The sequence below is a fragment of the Bos taurus genome, chromosome 21 (genome assembly GCF_002263795.3).
Source record: "Bos taurus isolate L1 Dominette 01449 registration number 42190680 breed Hereford chromosome 21, ARS-UCD2.0, whole genome shotgun sequence".
Lineage (NCBI taxonomy): Eukaryota > Metazoa > Chordata > Mammalia > Artiodactyla > Bovidae > Bos > Bos taurus.
The window spans coordinates 41,197,510-41,219,145 of NC_037348.1; the positions used below are offsets into that span (position 1 = coordinate 41,197,510).

General features: G+C 39.8%; 1 protein-coding gene across 15 annotated transcripts in view; it reads left to right on the forward strand.

The window, feature by feature from the left end:
• The window catches only part of G2E3 (G2/M-phase specific E3 ubiquitin protein ligase), a 76,895-nt gene that overhangs the window by 6,919 nt on the left and 48,340 nt on the right, over nucleotides 1–21,636 (forward strand). For 3 of the 15 annotated variants that reach the window (XM_059878991.1, XM_059878997.1, XM_059878992.1), the window contains one exon: nucleotides 5,734–5,853. The exons of 7 other annotated variants lie outside the window; for them this stretch is intronic. The gene's annotated coding sequence lies outside the window, so the exon portion shown is untranslated. Of the gene's footprint in view, nucleotides 1–5,733; nucleotides 5,854–18,119; nucleotides 18,560–19,045; nucleotides 19,201–21,636 lie in introns of those variants that run through there. 5 more of the 15 variants (XM_059878996.1, XM_059878990.1, XM_059878998.1 and 2 more) reach the window with 5 other exon arrangements.

Sequence of the window (21,636 nt, forward strand, 5' to 3'; positions counted from 1 at the left end):
TTCAGATTGTTTATTTTTTATTGTGTTTCAGCAAAAGTTGTGTTTTTCAAAGAATTGGTTTGTTTTATGGGGCTTCCCTGATAGCTCAGTTGATAAAGAATTTGCCTGCAATGCAGGAGACCACTGTTTGACTCCTGGGTTGGGATGATCCTCCGGAGAAGGGATAGGCTACCCACTCCAGTATTCTTGGGCTTCCCTTGTGGCTCAGCTGGTAAAAGAATCCACATGCAGTGCAGGAGACCTAGGTTCAATCCCTGGGTTGGGAAGATCTCCTGGAGAAGGGAAAGACTACCCACTCTAGTTTTCTGGCCTGGAGAATTCCATGGAGTCCATGGGGTCACAAAAAGTCAGATACAACTGAGCAACTTTCACTTTCATCCAGCTTATCAAATTATCAAATTTATGGCCATAGAGTTGTTCATGTATGTGTTAGTCTCTCAGTTGTGTCCAACTCTTTGTGACCCCATGGACACAGGCTCCTCTGTCCATGGAATTCTCCAGGCAAGAATACTGGACTATTGGAGTGGGTTGCCATTCCCTTCACCAGGGAATCTTCTGGACCCAGGGATCGAATCTGCATCTCCTGCATTGGCAGGTGGGTTCTTTACCACTAGTGCCACCTGGGAAGCCCAGAGTTGTTCATAGTATTGCTATATATATATATATATATATTTTTTTTTTTTTTTTCCCAATGCCACATGGTTCTTGAAAGTTTAGTTCCCTGGCCAGAGATCAAACGCATGCTCCACTTGCTCCCTGCAGTGGAAGAGCAGATTCTTAACCACAGAACTTCAGGGAAATCCCTCCATCCATTTGCTTTTAATCTATGTTTAAAGTGGGTATTGAGATAACATATACTTAGGTCTTGGAGAAGGCAATGGCACCCCACTCCAGTACTCTGGCCTAGAAAATCCCATGAATGGGGGAGCCTGGTAGGCTGCAGTCCATGGGGTCGAGAAGAGTCGGACACGACTGAGCAACTTCACTTTCACTTTTCACTTTCATGCATTGGAGAAGGAAATGGCAACCCACTCCAGTGTTCTTGCCTGGAAATCCCAGGGACGGGGGAGCCAGGTGGGCTGCCGTCTCTGAGGTCGCACAGAGTCAGACACGACTGAAGCGACTTAGCAGCAGCAGCAGCATACTTAGGTCTTATTTTTTAATCTACGGTGACAAATCTGTCTTCTAGTTGGTGCATTTAGACCATTGGCATTCAAAATGATTATTAATATGGATGAATTAATAAATATTAATTCATATAAATATTTGTTAATTCTACCATATTTGTTACTGTTTTGTATTTGTTGCCCTTGTTCTTTGTTCGTATATTTAGCTCCACTCTGTGGTTTTAATTGAGCATATAGAAGTTTTCATTTTACGTATTCCTGGAAACTTCTTTATATAGATGTAAATTTCTGACCTTTATCATTTTCCTTCTCTTTCAAGAGCTTCTCATAGCATACCTTGAAAGGCAGGGTCTACTGGCAACATATTCCACCAATTTTTGTTTAAGAAAGTCTCTATTTCTCTTTCATTTCTAAAGATAATTTCACAGGATACAGAATTCTAGGTTTTTTTTCCCTCCCCTCCCTGCCCCCAATACTTGAAATATTTCTCCTTTAAATATTACTCCTCTCTGTTTTTACTTGCGTAGTTTCTGAGGAGAAATTGGATGTAATCCTACTCTTGTTTATCTATTAGGTAAGATTATTTTCCCCTGTAACTTTTTTCAGGAGTTTTATTCTTTATCTTTAATTTTCTGTAGTTTGAAATAATATGTGTAGGTGTAGTTTTTGGCAGTTACCCTGCTTGGAGTTCTGCAACTTCCTGTATCTTTTGTCTGGTGTCTGCATCACTGTTATTGTTTCAAATGTTACTTCTGTTACTTTCTATCTTCTGGTAGTCCAAGAACTTTTGTTAGCTTTCTGTGGTTATCTCACAGTCCTTGGACATTCTCTTTTTATTTTTGTTGTTTTCTCTTGGTTTTTGTCCTCTTTGCTTTTTAGTTTTTAAAGTTTCTGTTCAGATATTTTTAAGCGTTTAGAGGTCTTTCCTCAGCCTTGCCCCATCTGCAATAAGTCGCCTATGTATAAAGTTTAAAGTTGTGAATTTTCAAAGATTGGAATGTGTGTTTGCATGTCCAGTCACATATTATGTGTGTGGCATACGTCGTCACATGTGTGCATCCCCTACAAATGGTTGTGCCTTTGTATAGTTTTGTTGTTGTTGTTCAATTGCTAGGTCGTATCCAACTCTTGAACTCCATGGACTGCAGGTTCCTCTGTTCTACCCTATCTCCTGGAGTTTGCTCTGATTCATGTCCATTGAGTCAGTGATGCTATCTAACCACTCATCCTCTGCCACCGTCTTCTGCTTTCGCCTTCAGTCTTCCCCAGCATCAGGGTCTTTTCCAGTGAGTCGGCTCTTCCCATCAGGTAGGTGGCCAGAGTATTGGAGCTTCAGCTTCAGCATTAGTACTTCCAATGAAAATTCAGGACTGATTTCCTTTAGGATTGACTGATGTGATCTCCTTGCAGTCCAGGGGAGTCTCAAGCATCTTCTCCTGCACCACAGTTGTAACACATCAATTATTCAGCACTCAGCCTTCTTTATGGTCTAACTCTCACATCCATACATGACCAGTGGAAAAACCATAGCTTTGATTATATGGACCTTTGTTGAAAAGGTATAGTGTTTTACTGTACAGTAATGTACTCAACATTCAGAAAACTGAGATCATGACATCTGGTCCCATCACTTCATGGCAATAGATGGGGGAATGGTGGAAACAGTGAGAGATTTTATTTTAGGGGGCTGCAAAATCACTGCAGATGATGACTGCAGCCATGAAATTAAAAGACGCTTGCTCCTTGGAAGAAAAGTTATGACCAACCTAGATGGCGTATTAAAAGGCAGAGACATTACTTTGTCGACAAAGATCTGTCTAGTCAAAGCTATGGTTTTTCCAGTAGTCACGTAAGCAGAGACATTACTTTGCTGACAAAGATCTGTCTAGTCAAAGCTATGGTTTTTCCAGTAGTCAGGTATGGGTGTGAGAGTTGGACTATAAAGAAAGCTGAGTGCTGAAGAATTGATGCTTTTGAACTGTGTGTTGGAGAAGTCTCTTGAGAGACTCTTGGACTGCAAGGAGATCCAACCAGTCCATCCTAAAGGAAATCAGTCCTGAATATTCACTGGAAGGACTGATGCTGCAGCTGAAACTCCAATACTTTGGTCACCTGATGTGAAGAACTGACTCATTAGAAAAGACCCTGATGCTAGGAAAGATTGAAGGCAGGAGGAGAAGGGGACGACAGAGGATGAGATAGTTTGATGGCATCACCAACTGGATGGACCTGAGTTTGCGTAAACTCTGGGAGTTGGTGATGGACAGGGAGACCTGGTGTGCTGCAGTCCATGGGGTTGCAAAGAATTGGACGTGACTGAGCAACTGAACTGAACTGAACTGAATGTATAGAATACAGTATTTTTATTTCAAGCCCAGGATGTCTGGAGTATTAAAGCAGTGGTGATGTAGCTGGTACTACTAAGTACTGCTAAGCTGGTACTATAGCACAAAGCAGTAATGATGGAAACAAAAGTGAAAATAATTGAAAGAGTGGAGCAAGGTGAAAAGATGGCAGATATTGCACATTCTTATAACATGAATTATTTAACCAGGCATGATTCTAAGAAACAAAAACAGGGTCATGGAACAGGTGAAGTCTGCTATGCCAATGACGTTGACAATAATATCAAAGAAGCATGGAAAAGTGATGGAGAAACTTCTCTGTGTGGCTGCAGGATCAGTGTCAGTGTCAAGTCCCTTTCAGCTGAATGCCTTTATGAAGGCAGGAAGCTCAATGCCTTTATGAAGACTTGAAGAAGAAACTGAGTGAAGAATCAGACGGCATCTTTTAATGCCGCCTTGGCTGGATTCATGGGTTCGAGGCTAGGGCCAGCCTTCATAGAGTAAAAGTAAGTGGCGAGGTGGTGAGTGCAGATACACTAGTTGCCCATTAATTTCCTGAAATACTTTAATAAATTATTGATGAAGATGCGTGTTTACCTGAGTAGGTATCTTGTGGATGAGACCAGACTGTACTGGAAGAGGATGCCAAACCGAAAGTATATCAGTAAGGAAGAAGAGTGATGCCAGGCAATAAAGCAGCAAAAAAATAGGCTAACTCTGTTGTTTGGTGTCAGTGCTTCTGGCGATATGAAGCTGAAAATTCTCTTTTCATTCAGCTAATCATTCAGAGAACCTAAGAGCCCTTAAAAACATAGCCAAGGGCTCTCTTCCTGTTATGTGGAATAGTAACCCCAAAGCCTAGGTTACACAGGCCATTTTCCAGGACTGACTCTTCCACCACTTAATCCTGGAGATAGAGAAATATTGCTTGGAGAAGGACATAGCCCATTCAACATTCTTTTGCTACTCAACAGTGCTCCAGGCCACCCTTCATTCATGATTGACTTCATCCTACCGTCAAAGGAGTGCATCTGCCACCAAATATTTTGTCACTCATCCAGCCTGTGGGCCAGGGAGTTATAGCAACTTTCAAGAAATATTTACATCACACTTCTTGTCAGGCAGTAAAGGTGGGTGATGAATCAGGAACAACCTTGTGACAGTTTTGAAAAGACTATAACATCTACAAGGCCATAAAAAACATTGACTTTGCTTGGCATGAAATTACAGCCGTCACCATGAATGGGGTTTGGAGGAACCTTTGCCTGTAGTTTGTTCATGATTTTCATGTATTTGAGAAGGTGAATAAGGAGTCCAAAGAAGTCTTCTGCAGCATATTCACCCTTAGCAAGATGTTAGAGCTAAATCTGTAAGAGGATGATTGCACTGAACTGCAGCTTACTAATGAAGGCATGATGAAATAAATAGAGGCCGAGAGAAAGGACCGAGAGAGACCAGAGGAAGAAGTAATTGAAGAATTCATAACACAGGAAATGGCAAGAGAATTTTCTTGATTTGAGGAAGCACTGTTAGTTTTTGAGGCATAGATCCCAAGTGTAGAACAGTACATGAAGGTTGTAGCCGCCGTTCAGAATGTAGCCCAGTGCTGAAACCATGTCATCTATGATGAGAAAAGAAGAGCTACTACCCAGACATCACTGAATAATTTTTTCAAGAGGGTAGATAGAATTGAATCCACCAAGGAACCAGAACCTGTGCCATCAACGTCAGGCATGAGTGAAATTGCAGCTTGCCCTACGTCTCCTACTGCTGGTGATCCTTCAGCTCTACCACCTACCACTTTCTCTTCCTCCTCTAGTCAGTAACTCATCTTGCCAGCTCACTTGATGCCATCTCCTGTGTGCCAGTTGTTGTACTGTACTGTAAGATTCAAAATTTTTATTTTTCATGTTTATTTTTTATGTGTTATTTGTGTGAAATATTTTAAACCTTCTGCAGTACAGTACTATATTACTGATTGTGTTAGTTGGTTACCTGGGCTAACTTTATTGGACTTAGGAACACACTCTCAGAATGGAACTTGTTCATATGTGGGGACTTATTGAACTAGTTAGTTATTCTACCAAAGACATTCTTCATTTCCATTAGCGTTTTTGATCTCTAGCATTTCTTTCTGGTTCTTTTTTAGGATTTCTGTTTCTCTGTTTACATTGCCTATCTGATCTTGTATATTGCCTACTGTATCCGTTAGAGTCCTTAGCATATCACTCATAGTTTTTTCAAATTCTTTGTTCTAACAGGAGTGGATAAAGATGATGTGGTACATAAGTACACTAGAATATTACCCAGCCATTAAAAAGAATGAAATAATGCCATTTGCAGCAACATGGATGGATCTAGAGATTGTCATACTGAGTGAAGTAAGTCAGAGAAGGAGAAGTAATATATGACATCCCTTATATTGGAATCTAAAAAGAAATAATAAAAATGACCTTACAAAACAGAAAGAGACTCATAGACTAGAAAACTAACTTTTGGTTCTGGGGTGGAACTTTTGGTTCGGGGGTGGGGTGGAAGAGGGTGGGCAATGGGAAGGGATAGTTGGGGAGTTTGGGATGGACATGTACACACTGCTGTATTTAAAATGGATAACCAATAAGGACTTAGTGTATAACACATGGAACTCTGCTCAATGTTATGTGGCAGCCCTAATGGGAGGGGAGTTTGGGGGAGAATGGATATGTGTATATGTATGGCTCAGTCCTTTTGCTGTTCACCTAAAACTATCACAACATTGTTAATTGGCTATACCCCAATACAAAATGAAGAGTTTTAAAAAATCTTGTTTTGATAAATCTATCAACATGCCTGCCTTGTCTGGTTCTGATGTTTGCTCTGCCTTTTCAAAATGTGCATTTAGCTCTTTGATATGTCTTGTAATTTTTTTCTTGATAGCCAGATATGAGGTACTGAATAAAAGGAATTACTGTAAATAAGCCATTAGTAACAAGGTGGTAAGATGTAGAAGGGAAGTGTTTTCTAGTTCTGTGATTAAGTCTCATTCTTTTTAAGGCTATGCCTCTGGACTGTGAAGTTTACAATATCTTAGTTTTCTTCTCCCCTTTTCCATGGGACAGGATGGCTAGAGTATGGTGGAGTTTGGTATTAATATTTTTCTTTTCCTGGGTCATTTAGGCTCTGATAATACACTAGCAGGTTAGGCTCTGGCTAATTAGTTTCTCCTGAGGGAAGGCCTTATTAAGAAGAACAGACTGCTTTGGTGTATTTTAAAATGGGCTTCTCCGGTGGCTCAGCATTAAAAGAATCCTGCATTGCAAGTGCCCCAGGATACATGGGTCCGATCCCTGGGTCAAGAAGATCCTCTGGAGGAGGGCATGGCAACCCACTCCATGGGGAATCCCATGGACAGTGGAACCTGGTGGGCCACCGTCCATGGGGTTGCAAAGAGTTGGACACGACTGAAGCAACTTAGCATGCACTAGTTTCCCCTGAGGGAAGAAAGAACAGAGTGCTTTAATATATTTTAAAATGGTAGTTTACCCTCGCCTTGCCAGTCATAAGGGAATTTTTCTCTGATATTTACTGTGGACTTCTGGTTGCATTCCTGGTGATAATGGTGAGGGGCCCTCTGATTGTATGCCCCTTGAGTTTTTAACTCTCAAAGTTGTCCACACTGAGCCCCCAGCAATTAGTCAGTTATAGTGTAGGTTTTCCTGCCTGGATACTGGATCCCACAGCAGTTTCAGCCGGTAACTCTTTGCTCAGGTAAGCTGTGATTCCCTGTGTTCACCTCTTTCCAGTCTCAGAGGGCAGTGGTTTGTCGTTACCTCTCTTACAGAGACAAGAAATATTGATTTGTCTTTTCAACTCTTGTTAGGATGGAGAGGTGGCTTAAAAGCATCTTTCGTAGTGCTTTTCCTTTAATTTAAATAAATATCTTTATTTTTTTTAAATGGTGGTTAACTTTTAAACATCCGTCTGATAGTATAATTGTATAAAATAAAATTCACCCATTTTAAGAATATAGTTCAATGAGTTTTAGTACATGTATTTCATTATATTAATATTCCAAAATTTGTTTTATCAGTTGTCTGTTGATGGAGATTTAGGTTGTTTATAGTTTTTGGCTATTACAGATAAGGCAGCTGTGAACATTTGTGTACAGTGAACATATACCTTCATTTCTCTTTGTTGCCCATCTACCTATCATATGGTAGGTGTCCATTTAACTTTTTTTATCAAAGTGAAATTCACATTCATAAAAATAACCATTTTGTTGATTAAAGCTCTAAATGTAAGATCTGAAACTATAAAACTCCTAGAGAAAAACATAGGCAAAACACTCTCTGACATAAATCACAGCAGGATCCTCTATGACCCACCCCCAGAGTAATGGAAATAAAAGCAAAAATGAGAAATGGGACCTAGTTAAACTTAAAAGCTTTTGCACAACAAAGGAAACTATAAGCAAGGTGAAAAGACAGCCTTCAGAATGGGAGAAAATAATAGCAAATGAAGCAACTGACAAAGAATTAATCTCAAAAGCAGCTCCTGCAGCTCAGTTTGAGAAAAATAAATGACCCAATCGAAAAATGAGCCAAAGAACCAAACAGATATTTCTCCAGAGAAGACGTACAGATGGCTAACAAACACATGAAAAGATGCTCAACATCACTCATTATCAGAAATGCAAATCAAAACCACAATGAGGTACCATCTCACACCGGTCAGAATGGCTGCTATCAAAAAAGTCTACAAATGATAAATTCTGGAGAGGGTGTGGAGGAAAGGGAACCCTCTTACACTGTTGGTGGGAGTGCAAACTAGTACAGCCACTATGGAGAACAGTGTGGAGATTCCTTAGAAAACTGGAAATAGAACTGCCACATGACCCAGGATTCCCACTGCTGGGCATACACACCGAGGAAACCAGAATTGAAAGAGACACTGGTACCCCAGTGTTCTTCAGAGCACTGTTTACAATAGCTAGGTCATTGAAGCAACCTAGATGTCTGTTGGCAGATGAATGGATAAGAAAGCTGTGGTACATATACACAATGAAATATTACTCATCTATTAAAAAGAATGCATTTGAATCAGGTCTAATGAGGTGAATGAAACTGGAGCCTATTATACAGAGTGAAGTAAGTCAAAGAAAAACACCAGTACAGTATATTAACACATATATATGGAATTTAGAAAGATGGTAATGATGACCCTATATGTGAGACAGCAAAAGAGACACAAAGGTAAAGAACAGACTTTTGGACTCTGGAGAGAAGGTGAGGCTGGGGTGATTTGAGAGAATAGCATTGAAACATGTATATTATCATATGTGAAACAGATTGCCAGCCCAGGCTCCATGAATGAGACAGGGTGCTCAGGGCTGGTGCACTGGGATGACCCTGAGGGATAGGATGGGGAGGGAGATGGGAGGGGTATTTAGGATGGGGAGCACATGTACACCCATGGCTGATTCATGTGAATGTATGGCAGAAACCACTACAATATTGTAAAGTAATTAGCCTCCAATTAAATAAATTTTTTTAAAAAGTAACAATTTTGAAGTGTATAGCTCAGTGCCATGTATTCACACATGCACAGTGTTGTGCAACCATTACCTCTATCTAGTTCTAAAACATTGTCATCACTCCAAAAGGAAAAGTCATACCATTAGACAGTCACTTCACATTTCCTATTTTGCCATCCCTGGAAACCCCAAATCTGCTCTGTCTCTATAGATTTACCTGTTCTAGAGACTTCATATAAGTGAGATTATACAGTCAATCTTAAAGGAAATCAACCCTGAATACTCATTGGAAGGACTTAATGCTGAAGCTGAAGCTCCATCCAATACATTGGCCACCTGATGCAAAGAGCCAACTCATTGGAAAAGATTGGGAAAGATTGAAGGCAGGAGGAGAAAGGGGGCGACAGAGAATGAGATGGTTGGATGGCATCATCGACTCAATGAATATGAATTTGAGCAAACTCTGGGAGATAGTGAAGGACAGGGAAGCCTAGCGTGCTGCAGTCCATGGGGTCATAGAGTTGGACACTACTTAATGACCAGACAACAACAGTACATAAATGACTTTTCATTTCTAGTTTCTTAGTATATTTTTAGGATTCATGTATGTTGTCACATAAACCAGTACTGTATTTTCTAAAATAGCTGAATAAAATTCTGTTGTATGGATATACCACATTTTGTATACCTGTTATTGATTGACAGAGAAATGAGTTTCTGTTTTTTAGCTATTGTCTGTATTGCTGTTAGGAACATTTTTGAGCAAGTATTTGTTTGACTGTGCATGCCAAATCACTTTAATCATGTCCAACTCTGTGACCCCACGGACTGTAGCCTGCCAGGCTCCTCAGTCCATGGAATTTTCCTGGCAAGAGTACTGGAGTGGGTAGCCATTCCTTTCTCCAGGGGATCTTCCTGACCCAGGGAACAAGACCCTACATCTCCTACAGCTCCTGTGTTTCAGGCGGATTCTTTATTGGTGAGCCACCAGGAAGCCCTTTTTTTTTGAATATCTGTTTTCAGATCTTTTCAGTAAGTACAGGCTTCCCCAGCCATCTGAAAGTATAGCATTCATATGACATCTTTTGTAAGCTGAAATGGGATAGAATAAAGAACTATCTTTTTTTGTAAATGAAGATCCTTTTTGGATTTCTTTTTGGTTAACAAAAACACATATTAATGTGGGTCTTTTGTAAAAGTAAAGTGGCATAAAGGAAACTTTCCAAAACTGTACCCAGTGTGATTGTTGGGTAATGTGACAATTCTGTGATGCCTTGAGCAACTGCTGAACTACTGGTCCACAGTAGCTGTACCATTTTACATTCTCATTAGCAATGTATGAGGGTTGCAGTTTCTCCATATCCTTGCCTTTGCTTGTTTTCCTTTTATTTTCAATTATGGTAACCTTAGCACAGATCTCAAGTGTGGTATCTCATTATGGTTTTCATTTGCATATCCAAAGGTCCGTCTAGTCAAGGCTATGGTTTTTCCTGTGGTCATGTATGGATGTGAGAGTTGGACTGTGAAGAAGGCTGAGCGCCGAAGAATTGATGCTTTTGAACTGTGGTGTTGGAGAAGACTCTTGAGAGTCCCTTGGACTGCAAGGAGATCCAGCCAGTCCATTCTGAAGGAGATCAGCCCTGGGATTTCTTTGGAAGGAATGATGCTAAAGCTGAAACTCCAGTACTTTGGCCACCTCATGCAAAGAGTTGACTCATTGGAAAAGACTCTGATGCTGGGAGGGATTGGGGGCAGGAGGAGAAGGGGATGACAGAGGATGAGATGGCTGGATGGCATCCCTGACTCGATGGATGTGAGTCTGAGTGAACTCCAGGAGTTGGTGATGGACAGGGAGGCCTGGCGTGCTGTGATTCATGGGGTCGCAAAGAGTCGGACACAACTGAGCGACTGAACTGAACTGAAGGAATATGATGTTGAACATTTCTTCATGTACTTGTTGCCCATTTAATTATTTTCTTGGAAGAAATGTCTGTTCAGATCCTTTCTGTTTTTCAGTTGGTTTGGTTTTTTTTGTTGAGTTGTAAGTTTCTTATATATTCTGGATACTAGATCCTTATCAAGTCAATTAGTAAGTTCAGTCGTTTAGTCGTGTCCAACTCTTTGCAACCCCATGAACTGCAGCACGCTAGTCTTCCCTGTCCATTACCAACTCCCGGAGCATGGTCAAACTCATGTCCATTGAGTCAGTGATGCCATCCAACCATCTTATCCTCTTTTATTCCCTTCTCCTCCTGCCTTCAATCTTTCCCAGCATCAGGGTCTTATCAAGTAGTGATTTTCAGGTATCTTCTCTTTCCAATCTGCTCTTTCTTTCTTTCTGCTTCTTGTAATTTTGGTGTCATGCATAAGAAACCATTGCCAAATCCAAGGTCATGTTTTTTTCTGAGATTTTTATAGTTTTGGCTCTTACATACTAAATCTTGAAACCATTTTGAGTTAATTTTTGTGTGTAGTGTGAGATAGAGATCCAACTTCATTCATTTGCCTGTGGCTACCCAACTGGCCCAACACCATTTGGTGAAGAGACTGTTCTTTCTTCACTGAATGGTTTTGACATTTTTGTTGAAAATTAATTTATCATAGATGTATGGATTTATTTCTTGGCTCTTAACTTTTTCTCTATGTTTTTCCTATGCCAGTCTCAGCATTTTTTTATTATGATCGTGTTGTAGCAAGTTTTCAAATTGGGAGGTATGTTCATTCAACTTTTTACATTGCTTTAATTATTCAGGCTCTCATAATTTCTTATGAATTTTAGGATCAGATTTTCCATTTCTATAGAAATGATCATTGGACTTTTATACAGATTGCCTTGAATATAGATTGCTTTGGGGAGAATGGCCATCTTAAAAATATGAAGTCTTCCAATCATGAACATAGTTCTTTCCATTTATTTGGGTTATTTCATTTCTTTTTGCAGTGGTTAGTGGCTTTCCATATATAAATCTTGTACCTCTTTGTTATATTTATTAAGTAGTTCAGTCCTTTTGATGGTATTAAAATGTTGTGGATTGTTCTTTGCTGTTGTATAGAAATTTGACTGATTTTTGTGTGTGTGTTGACCTTGCATCCTACCACTTATTTTGGATTTGTGAACTCTCAGAGTGTTTTATGAATTCATTAGGATTTCTTACATATGAGATCATGTCTTCTACAAGTAGAGCTACTTCTTGCTTTCAGTTTGAAAATGAAAGTGTTAGTTGCTCAATTGTGTCGGACTCTTTGCAGTCCCATAGACTATAGCCTGCCAGGCTCCTCTGTCCATGGAATTCTACAGGCAAGAACACTGGAGTGGGTTGCCATTTCCTTCTCCTAGGGATCTTCCTGACACAGGAATCAAACCCATGTCTCCTGCATTGCAGGTGAATTCTTTACCATCTGAGCCACTAGGGAAGTATAGGTGTCTTTTATTTATTTTCTTGCCTAGTTATTTTGTCTAGAACTTCTAATACAATGTTGAATAGATACAGTGAGAGTGGACATCACTGTTTTGCTCTGGATCTTATGTGGAAATTTTCAGTTTTTCACCATTGAGTTTGATGTTAGCTGTGGGTTTTTCATAGATGCTCTTTATCATGCTGAGGAAATTCCCTTCTGTTCCTAAATTGATCAATGTTTTTTGTCATGAAAGAGTGTTGGATTTTGTCAAATGACTAGCTAAAGGTTTGTCAATTTAGTTGATCTTTTTTAAGAACTAATTTTTTATTTTATTCTCTGTTGTTTTTCTGTTTTTTTTTACATTTATATAAACTCTCATCTTTATGAATTCCTTCCTTCTACTAGGTTTGGTGTCACTTCTAGCTCCTTGAGGTATAAAGTTACTCTTTGGGGATCTTCTTTTTCAATGTCTGCATTTCCAGTTATAAATTTTCCTCTGATCACTCTTTGCTGTATACTGTAGGTGTTTTTTTTGTTTCAGTTCAGTTCAGTCGCTCAGTCGTGTCCAACTCTCTGCACCCCATGAATCACAGCACACCAGGCCTCCCTGTCCATCACCAACTCCCGGAGTTCACTCAGACTCACGTCCATCGAGTCAGTGATGCCATCCAGCCATCTCATCCTCTGTCGTCCCCTTCTCCTCCTGCCCCCAGTCCCTCCCAGCATCAGAGTCTTTTCCAATGAGTCAACTCTTCACATGAGGTGGCCAAAGTACTGGAGTTTCAGCTTTAGCGTCATTCCTTCCAAAGAAATCCCAGGGCTGATCTCCTTCACAATGGACTGGTTGGATCTCCTTGCAGTCCAAGGGACTCTCAAGAGTCTTCTCCAACACCACAGTTCAGAAGCATCAATTCTTCGGCGCTCAGCCTTCTTCACAGTCCAACTCTCACATCCATACATGCCCACAGGTTTTGGTTGTGCTGGGTCTCTGTTGCTGCGCAGGCTTTTCTCTAGTTGCAGAGAGGGAGGGCTGCTCTCTAGTTGGAGTGTGCAGGCTTCTCATTGCAGTGGCTTCTCTTGTTGTGGAGCACAGGTTCTAGGATGTGTGAGCTTCCGTAGTTGCAACTCCCAGGCTCCTAGAGCTCAATAGCTGTGGCACATGGGTTTAGTTGCTCTGTGGCACATGGGATATTCCTGGATCAGGGATCAGACCTGTGTCTCCTACATTGGAAGACAGATTCCCTACCACTGAGCCACCAGGGAAGCCCTATCATAAGTTTTAGTATGTTATGTTTTTATTTTCATTGGTCTCTAAGTATTTTCTAATTTCCCTTTTGGTTTCTTCCCTCTTTTGCTCATTTAAGATTGTGTTGTTTAATGTCTGTATTTTTGAGAATTTTTCAGCATTCCTTCTTTCCTTTGCTTGTTGGCCATATTGTTGTTTCTTTCCTGGAGTGTGTGTTCCACTCCCAAGTTCGTTTTTTGACATCAATATCACCCTGTTACCAAAGCCAGATAAAGACACTATAGGAAAAGAAAACTACAGGGCAATATCCCTGATGAATATAGATGCAAAAATTCTCAGCAAAACACTCGGAAACCAAATTCAGCAGTACATTAAAAGGATCATACATCATGATCAATCAGGATTCATCTTTGTGTGTAAGAATGGATCAATATATACAAATATATAAATGTGAAACATAATACAAGTGAGTTTTTCCAGATGGTGGTAGAGGTAAAGAACCCGCCTGCCAGTGTAGGAGATGAAAGTGATGCAGGTTCGATCCCTGGGTCGGAAAGATCCCCTGAAGTAGGAAATGGCAGCCCACTCCAGTATTCTTGTCTTGCGAATCCCATGGATCAAGGAACCTGGCTGGCTACTGTCCAAAGGGTCGTAAGGAGTCAGACACAACTGAAGCAACTTAGGACAACACAAATGGAAGGAGAAATAAAAAAGTCATCTCAAAAAATACAAGAAAAACTTTTAAGAAAATCCAGCATCCTTTCCACCTATCAGAACAAGATCCAGTTTCCCCCACAGTTGCTCACATCAGAAAGCTATAAGCCTCTTATCCTCATCCCTCAGAAGGCAGACAGAATGAAAACCACAGTCACAGAAAACTAATCAAACTTACCACATGGATCACAGCCTTGTCTCGCTCAATGAAACTATGAGCCATGCTGTGTAGGGCCACCCGGGACGGATGGGTCGTGATGGAGAGTTCTGAAAAAACGTGGTCCACTGGAGAAGGGAATGCCAAACCACTTCATTATTCTTGCCTTGAGAACCCCATGAACAGTATGAAAAGGCAAAAAGATAAGATGCTGAAAGATGAACTCCCCAGGTCGGTAGGTGCCCAATATGCTACTGGAGAAGACTGGAGAAATAACTTTAGCAGAAAGAATGAAGAGACAGAGCCAAAGCAAAACAGCACCCAGTTGTAGATCTGACTGATGATGGAAGTAAAGTCCGATGCTGTAAAGAGCACTATTGCATAAGAACCTGAATTGTTAGGCCCATGACTCAAGGTAAATTGAAAGTGGTCAAACAGGAGATGGCAAGAGTGAACATTGACATTTTAAGACTCAGTGAACTAAAATGGACTGGAATGGGTGAATTTAACTCAGATGACCATTATATCTACTACTGTGGGCAAGAATGCCTTAGAAGAAATGGAGTAACCCTCATAGTCAACAAGAGTCCGAAATGCAGTACTTGGGTGCAATCTCAAAAACGAAAGAATGATCTCCAAGGCAAACCATTCAGTATCACAGTAATCCAAGTCTATGCCCCAATCAGTAATGCTGAAGAAGCTGAAGTTGAGCCATTCTATGAAGACCTACAGGACCTCCTAGAACTAACACCCAAAAAATATGTCCTTTTCATTATAGGGGACTGGAATGAAAAAGTAGGAAGTCAAGAGATACCTGGAGTAACAGGCAAGTTTGGCCTTGGAGTACAAAATGGAGCAGGGCAAAGGCTAACAGTTTTGCCACGAGAATGCACTGGTCATAGCAAACACCCTTTTCCAGCAACACAAGAGACAGCTGTACACATGGATATCACCAGATGGTCAACACTGAAATCAGATTGCTTATATTCTTTGCAGCCAAAGATGGAGAAGCTCTATACAGTCAGCAAAAACAAGACCAGGAGCTGACTGTGGCTGAGATCATGAATTCCTTATTGCCAAATTCAGACTTAATTGAAGAAAGTAGGGAAAACCACTAAACCATTCAGGTATGACCTAAATCAAATAGCTGACGATGATACAGTGGAAGTGACAAATAGATTCAAGGGATTAGATCTGATAGACAGGGTGCCTGAAGAACTATGGACCGAGGTTTGTGACACTGTACAGGAGGTGTTGATCAAGACCATCCCCAAGAAAAGAGAAATGCAAGAAGGCAAAATGGTTGTCTAAGGAGGCCTTACAAATAGCTGAGAAAAGAGGAGGAGCAAAAGGCAAAGGAGAAAAGGAAAGATATAACCATTTGAATGCAGAGTTCCAAAGAATAGAGAGGAAAGATATGAAAACCTTCCTCAGTAATCAATGCAAAGAAATAGAGGAAAACAATAGAATGGGAAAGACTAGAGATCTCTTCAAGAAAATTAGAGATATCAAGGGAACATTTCATGTAAAGATGGGCACAATAAAGGAAAGAAATGATATGGACCTAACAGAGACAAAAGATACTAAGAGGTGGCAAGAATTCACAGAAGAACTATACAGAAAACATCTTCGTGACCCAGACAACCACGATGGTGTGGTCACTCACCTATAGCCAGACATCCTGGAATGTGAAGTCAGATGGGCCTTAGGAAGCATCACTATGAACAAAGCTAGTGGAGGTGATGGAATTCCAGCTGAGCTATTTCAAATCCTAAAGTATAATGCTGTTAAAGTGCTGCACTCAATATGTGGCAAATTTGGAAAACTCAACAGTAGCCACAGGATTGGAAAAGGTCAGTTTTCATTCCAGAGAAAGGCAATGCCAAAGAATGCTCAAACTACCGCACAATTGCAGTCATCTCACACGCTAGCAAAGTAATGCTTAAAATTCTCCAAGCCAGACTTCAACATGAACTGAGAACTTCAGATGTTCAAGCTGTATTTAGAAAAGACAGAGGAATGAGAGATCCAATTGCCAACATCCACTGGATCATTGAAAAAGCAAGAGAATTCCAGAAAAACATCTACTACTGCTTTTATTGACTATGCCAAAGCCTTTGACTGTGTGGATCATAGCAAACTGTGGGAAATTCTGCAAGAGATGGGAATACCAGACCACCTGACCTGGCTCCTGAGAAATCTGTATGCAGGTCAGGAAGCAACAGTTAGAACTGGACATGGAACAACAGGTTCCAAATAGAAAAAGGTGTACGTACGTCAAGGCTGTCTGTATATTGTCACCCTGCTCATTTAACTTCTATGCAGAGTACATCATGAGAAATGCTGGGCTGGAAGAAGCACAAGCTGGAATCAAGATTGCCAGGAGAAATATCAGGAGAGATGTGCAGATGACACCACCCTTACGGCAGAAAGCGAAGAAAAACTGAAGAGCTTCTTGATGAAAGTGAAAGAGGAGAGTGAAATTGTAGGCTAAAAGCCAACATTCAGAAAACTAAGATCATGACATCTTTTCCCATCAATTCATGGCAAATAGATAGGGAAACAATGTAAACAGTGAGAGATTTTATTTTGGGGGGCTCCAAAATCACTGCAGATGGTGACTGCAGCCATGAAATTAAAAGACACTTGCTCCTTGGAAGAAAAGCAATGACCAACCTAGACAGCATACTAAAAAGCAGAGGTATTACTTTGCCAACAAAGATCGTTCTAGTCAAAGCTATGGTTTCCCAGTAGTCAGTCCTGTATGGATGTGACTGTTGGACTGTAAAGAAAGCTGAGTGCCGAAGAATTGATGCTTTTGAATTGTAATGTTCTTGAGAGTCCCTTGGACTGCAAGGAGATGTAACCAGTTACTCCTAAATGAAATCAGTCCTGAATATTCATCGGAAGGACTCATGCTAAAGCTGAAAATCCAATACTTTGGCCACCCAAGGTGAAGAACGGACTCCTTGGAAAAGATTGTGATGCTGGGAAAGATTGAAGGCAAGAGGAGAAGGGGACGACAGAGGATGAGATGGTTGGATGGCATCACCGACTGGATGGACATGAGTTTGAGTAAGCTCCAGGAGTTGGTGATGGACATGGAAGCCTGGCGTGATGCAGTCCCTGGGGTCTCAAAGAGTTGGACATGACTGAGTGAATGAAATGAACTGATCATCCTTTCATGATAAAAATTCTCAACATAATGGGTATAGAAGGGGGAAGTACCTCAACATTTTAAAGGTCATAGATGACAGGCTCACAGTTTTCATTTTACTCAATGGTAGAAGGTTGAAAACTTCTCCTGTAGGATCAGAAACAGGACAGGGGTGCCCATTCTCACCTCTCCTGTTCAGCGAGTACTAGAAGTCCTAGCCAGAGCAATCAGGCCAGAAATAGAAATGAAAGCATCTATGTCAGAAAACAGGAAGTAAAAATATGTTTGCAAATAGCAGGATCTTATTTATTGAAAACCCTAAGAATTCCACCAAAAAAACTGTTAATACAGCCACTCAGAGTGAGTGGGAGTCTGGCTTACTTGATTATATTTGTTATCTATTGCTGTGTAGCAGATCACTGCAAAACTTGGTGCCTTATAAGAACAGACATTTATTATTTGTCAGTTTCTGTGAGTCAGAAATTTGGGAACAGCTTAGCTGTGTGATTCTGGCTTTGGGTCTTCCATGAAGTTGCTCTTAGGCTGTCAACCACACTGCAGTCTTATAAAGGCTTGAATGGGGCTGGATGATTTATTTCTAAAATAGTTCACATATATATGATTGTGGGTAAATGCCTCAGTTCTTTGCCAAGTGGAGCTCTCCTAGGAGCATCGTGAGTCTTTAGGACATGGCAGTAAGCTTCCTCTAGTGCAAGGGATCCGTGATAGAGAGAAGGAGGAAGTCATAATGCCTTTTATGACCTAATTACGCTTTGTCACTTCTGCCAGACTATTTGGTGGAAGTTACTAAGCACAGCCACAGTCAAGAAAAAAAAAAGATTAGGCTCCAACTTTTGAAGGGAGGAGATTCAGACTGAATGTCAGTGACTGACCAAGTGGAGGTAAGCAATACAGGAGACTCAGAATATGTCTAGATAGTGGCCTTCTGGAGTTCTTCATTAAATTGTTAATGGTTTCTCAGGGAAGGGAGGAATACTTTAGTAGTATTTCTAAGACCAAGACTTGGGCTGTTACTGAGATATTTTTGTACCTAGCATTATTCTCCTCTTTTCACTTAGGAAGACTTAAGATTCATGTACTGGAAACAAAATGATAAAATCTAGTTAAAATCATGTGAGGTGTTTTTTTTTTTGAAGTTTTGTTTTAGAGACTCCTGACTGAAGTAAATCATCATTGGGATGCTGTGGATTAGGAAGAAAGCTGATGCGAACTAGTCCAAAATATGAGTCTTGTAGTACCTTTGGAACATTATCCTGTTTGGGAGTAACTTTTAATTTTTATATAATCTTAAGCTTAGAAAGGACTTCCCACATGTCTTGGATGGTAAAGAATCCACCTGCAATACAGAGACCTGGGTTCGATCTCTGGGTCAGGAAGTTTCCCTGGAGAAAGGAATGGCAACCAACTCCAGTGTTCTTGCCTGGAGAATTCCATGGACAGAGGAGCCTGGTAGGCTATATAGTCCATGAGGTCATAAAGAGTCAGACACGACTGAGAAGCTAATACAAGTACACAAGTACAAGTAAGCTTAGAAAATAGCTGTAAGAATAGTGAAAGGAACTCCTATATACCCTTTAAACAGACTCCCCAGTGTATGTTTGTGACATTTGCCTTTCACCTGTTCTAGGCCAGCTGGCCTAAAACCACCAGGGATAAACCTGTAGTGTGATTAAGTTAGGTTTGTTGACAGTGCAGTGAGAGAGATCACAGACCAGGGGAACCACAAGACTTTGCCCCAAAGAGTAAAATAGATTTCTTACAGGATTTTGTAGAAGGGTGGCACTGAAGAAAAATTTAAATGAAGTAGTGTTTTGATAGAGTCAAAGCAAAACCAAGGTTATGTGTAAAAGAATCCACATTAGGTCTGAGCTGTAAAGTGGGCTTAAGGTGGTGTTTGCTTGAAAATTACAGAATTAAGAGCTTTTTGAACATTTCTTCTCCTAAAATTGCTTACTTAGATTATCCTAGGAAGAGAAGGGTATTTCAGAAAGTTTACTTAAGTTACTTCCCATCATCTTCCCAGTTGAGAGACAAGTACTGTTCTGATATTTTTTCCCTGATAAGTTACTTTTTTAAAAAAGGTAAAGAACTTCATGTAATTGGAATAATGTAGATAATAATAGTGTGCGGTTTCTTTGACGCAACATGTTTGTAGATTCATCTGTTTTATTGCATCCTCAGCACTTGTTACCTTTTCACTGCTAAGTAGTATTACATTTTATTAATACACTGAAATTTGCATGTCAGTTTTCTTGTTGATGGACTTGTAGGCTTCCAGTTCGGGAGTATCATGAAGACAGCTGCTATGAGCATTTTTATATAAAGTTTTTAGTCTATATGTTTGTTTATTTCTCTTGGATGTATACCTGGCTGTGAAACTCCTACATCAAAGGCTAGGTGCTTGGGTATATATGTTTAACTTTTAAGAAACAGCTAAAACTTTGCAAAATGATTATTCCATTTTACATTCCCATCAATAATTTGTGAGAATTCCTAGTTGCTTCATATCCTTTCCAATGTTTGGTATTATAGGCTTTCTAATCTTAGACATTTTTACAGGTATAAAGTAGTCTTCATAGTGGTTTTAGTTTTTAATCATCCTAATTAGCAATGATGTTGAGCATTTTTTACGTGTTTATTGGCCATTTGTATATCTTGCTTCATGAAGTGTCTGTTAATGTCTTTTGCCCATTTCTTAGTTGTTGGCTTTGTATTGTTTTAGGAGTTCTTTATGTATTCTGGGTACAAGTCTTTGCCTGACACACTTTTATAAATATTTTCTCCTAGTATGTGGCGTGCAGAATTTACCTTCTTAATGATATCTTATGATGGGTAGAATCTTTTAAATTTGATGAAGTTATTTTAAAACTTAAATAGTTTTAGCTATCACAGTAAAGTCTGTGATCCACTTGAAACTAATTTTTATTTATGGTGTAAAGGGTGAATCTCAAGTTTCCCAATTTTCCATCCAGAGATCCATTTTTTCCAGCATCATTTGTTGATAAAAGACTTCTTTTTCTCATTGTTACCTTTGTTAAAAATCAAGTGACCCGAAAAGTCTGAATCTGTTTCTGGGCTCTTTATTTTTATTCCATTGGTCTGTGTGGAATACTGTGTATTAATACATTTTGAAAAGCTGTATAGAGTACCTATTAGATTGTTGAAAACAGGAAAAACCTTTCTTGTTCATGGTTTGATAGCTCTGGAGATCTTTCTTATGACCATCATCTTGCTGCCAGTGATATTTGGAGACTTTTCAGCATGAAGCACTATATATTCCTATATATATATATATATATATTTTTTTTTTTTTGGTGATATGTGACATTGATACTCACTTTTATTCTTTTCTATTTGTAAAGATGCAGAAACACTTGTTTAGGTCAGAGTTCTGAGGCTAGTGATTAAGAAACCTCAGGTACCTTTTTTTAAGTCTTACAGTTGTCTGAACATATATTATAAAAATCTAGACAGAACTTCATTGCAGTGTTGAACCAAGAGAGATGCCCAGGTCCTTATAGTTTGAAGGGAAAGAGGAGGACAAGACATAGCCACATAGAAATTGTGATTTCTTATAAAGAAACATTAGTTTATAATCTTGCAAGTTAACCTGTATTGTGGACCTCAATCATTCTGAATTATCAATCCAATAAACTTAAGTAAGCAGTAGTTGGAATTCATCTGCAGAGGGGAAGGGTAAGAAATTATAAGCTGGAGAAATTGAATCTCAAATATAAATCTGTTGTTGGGATACTGACTAAATATTGTTTATAAGTTAAAATTTTTATATTTATTTTAGGTGAGGTGCTGTAATCATGTGTTTATGGAATTTTCTACAGTAGATTTGTGAAACTGCTAGAAAGTTGAAAATCTTAAGTCTGTGTTCCTGGTATGTCCTGAGTTGGGTCTCCTTTTCAGTGAATACCAGTAGTCATCTTAATCTTTTTGATAACTAAAA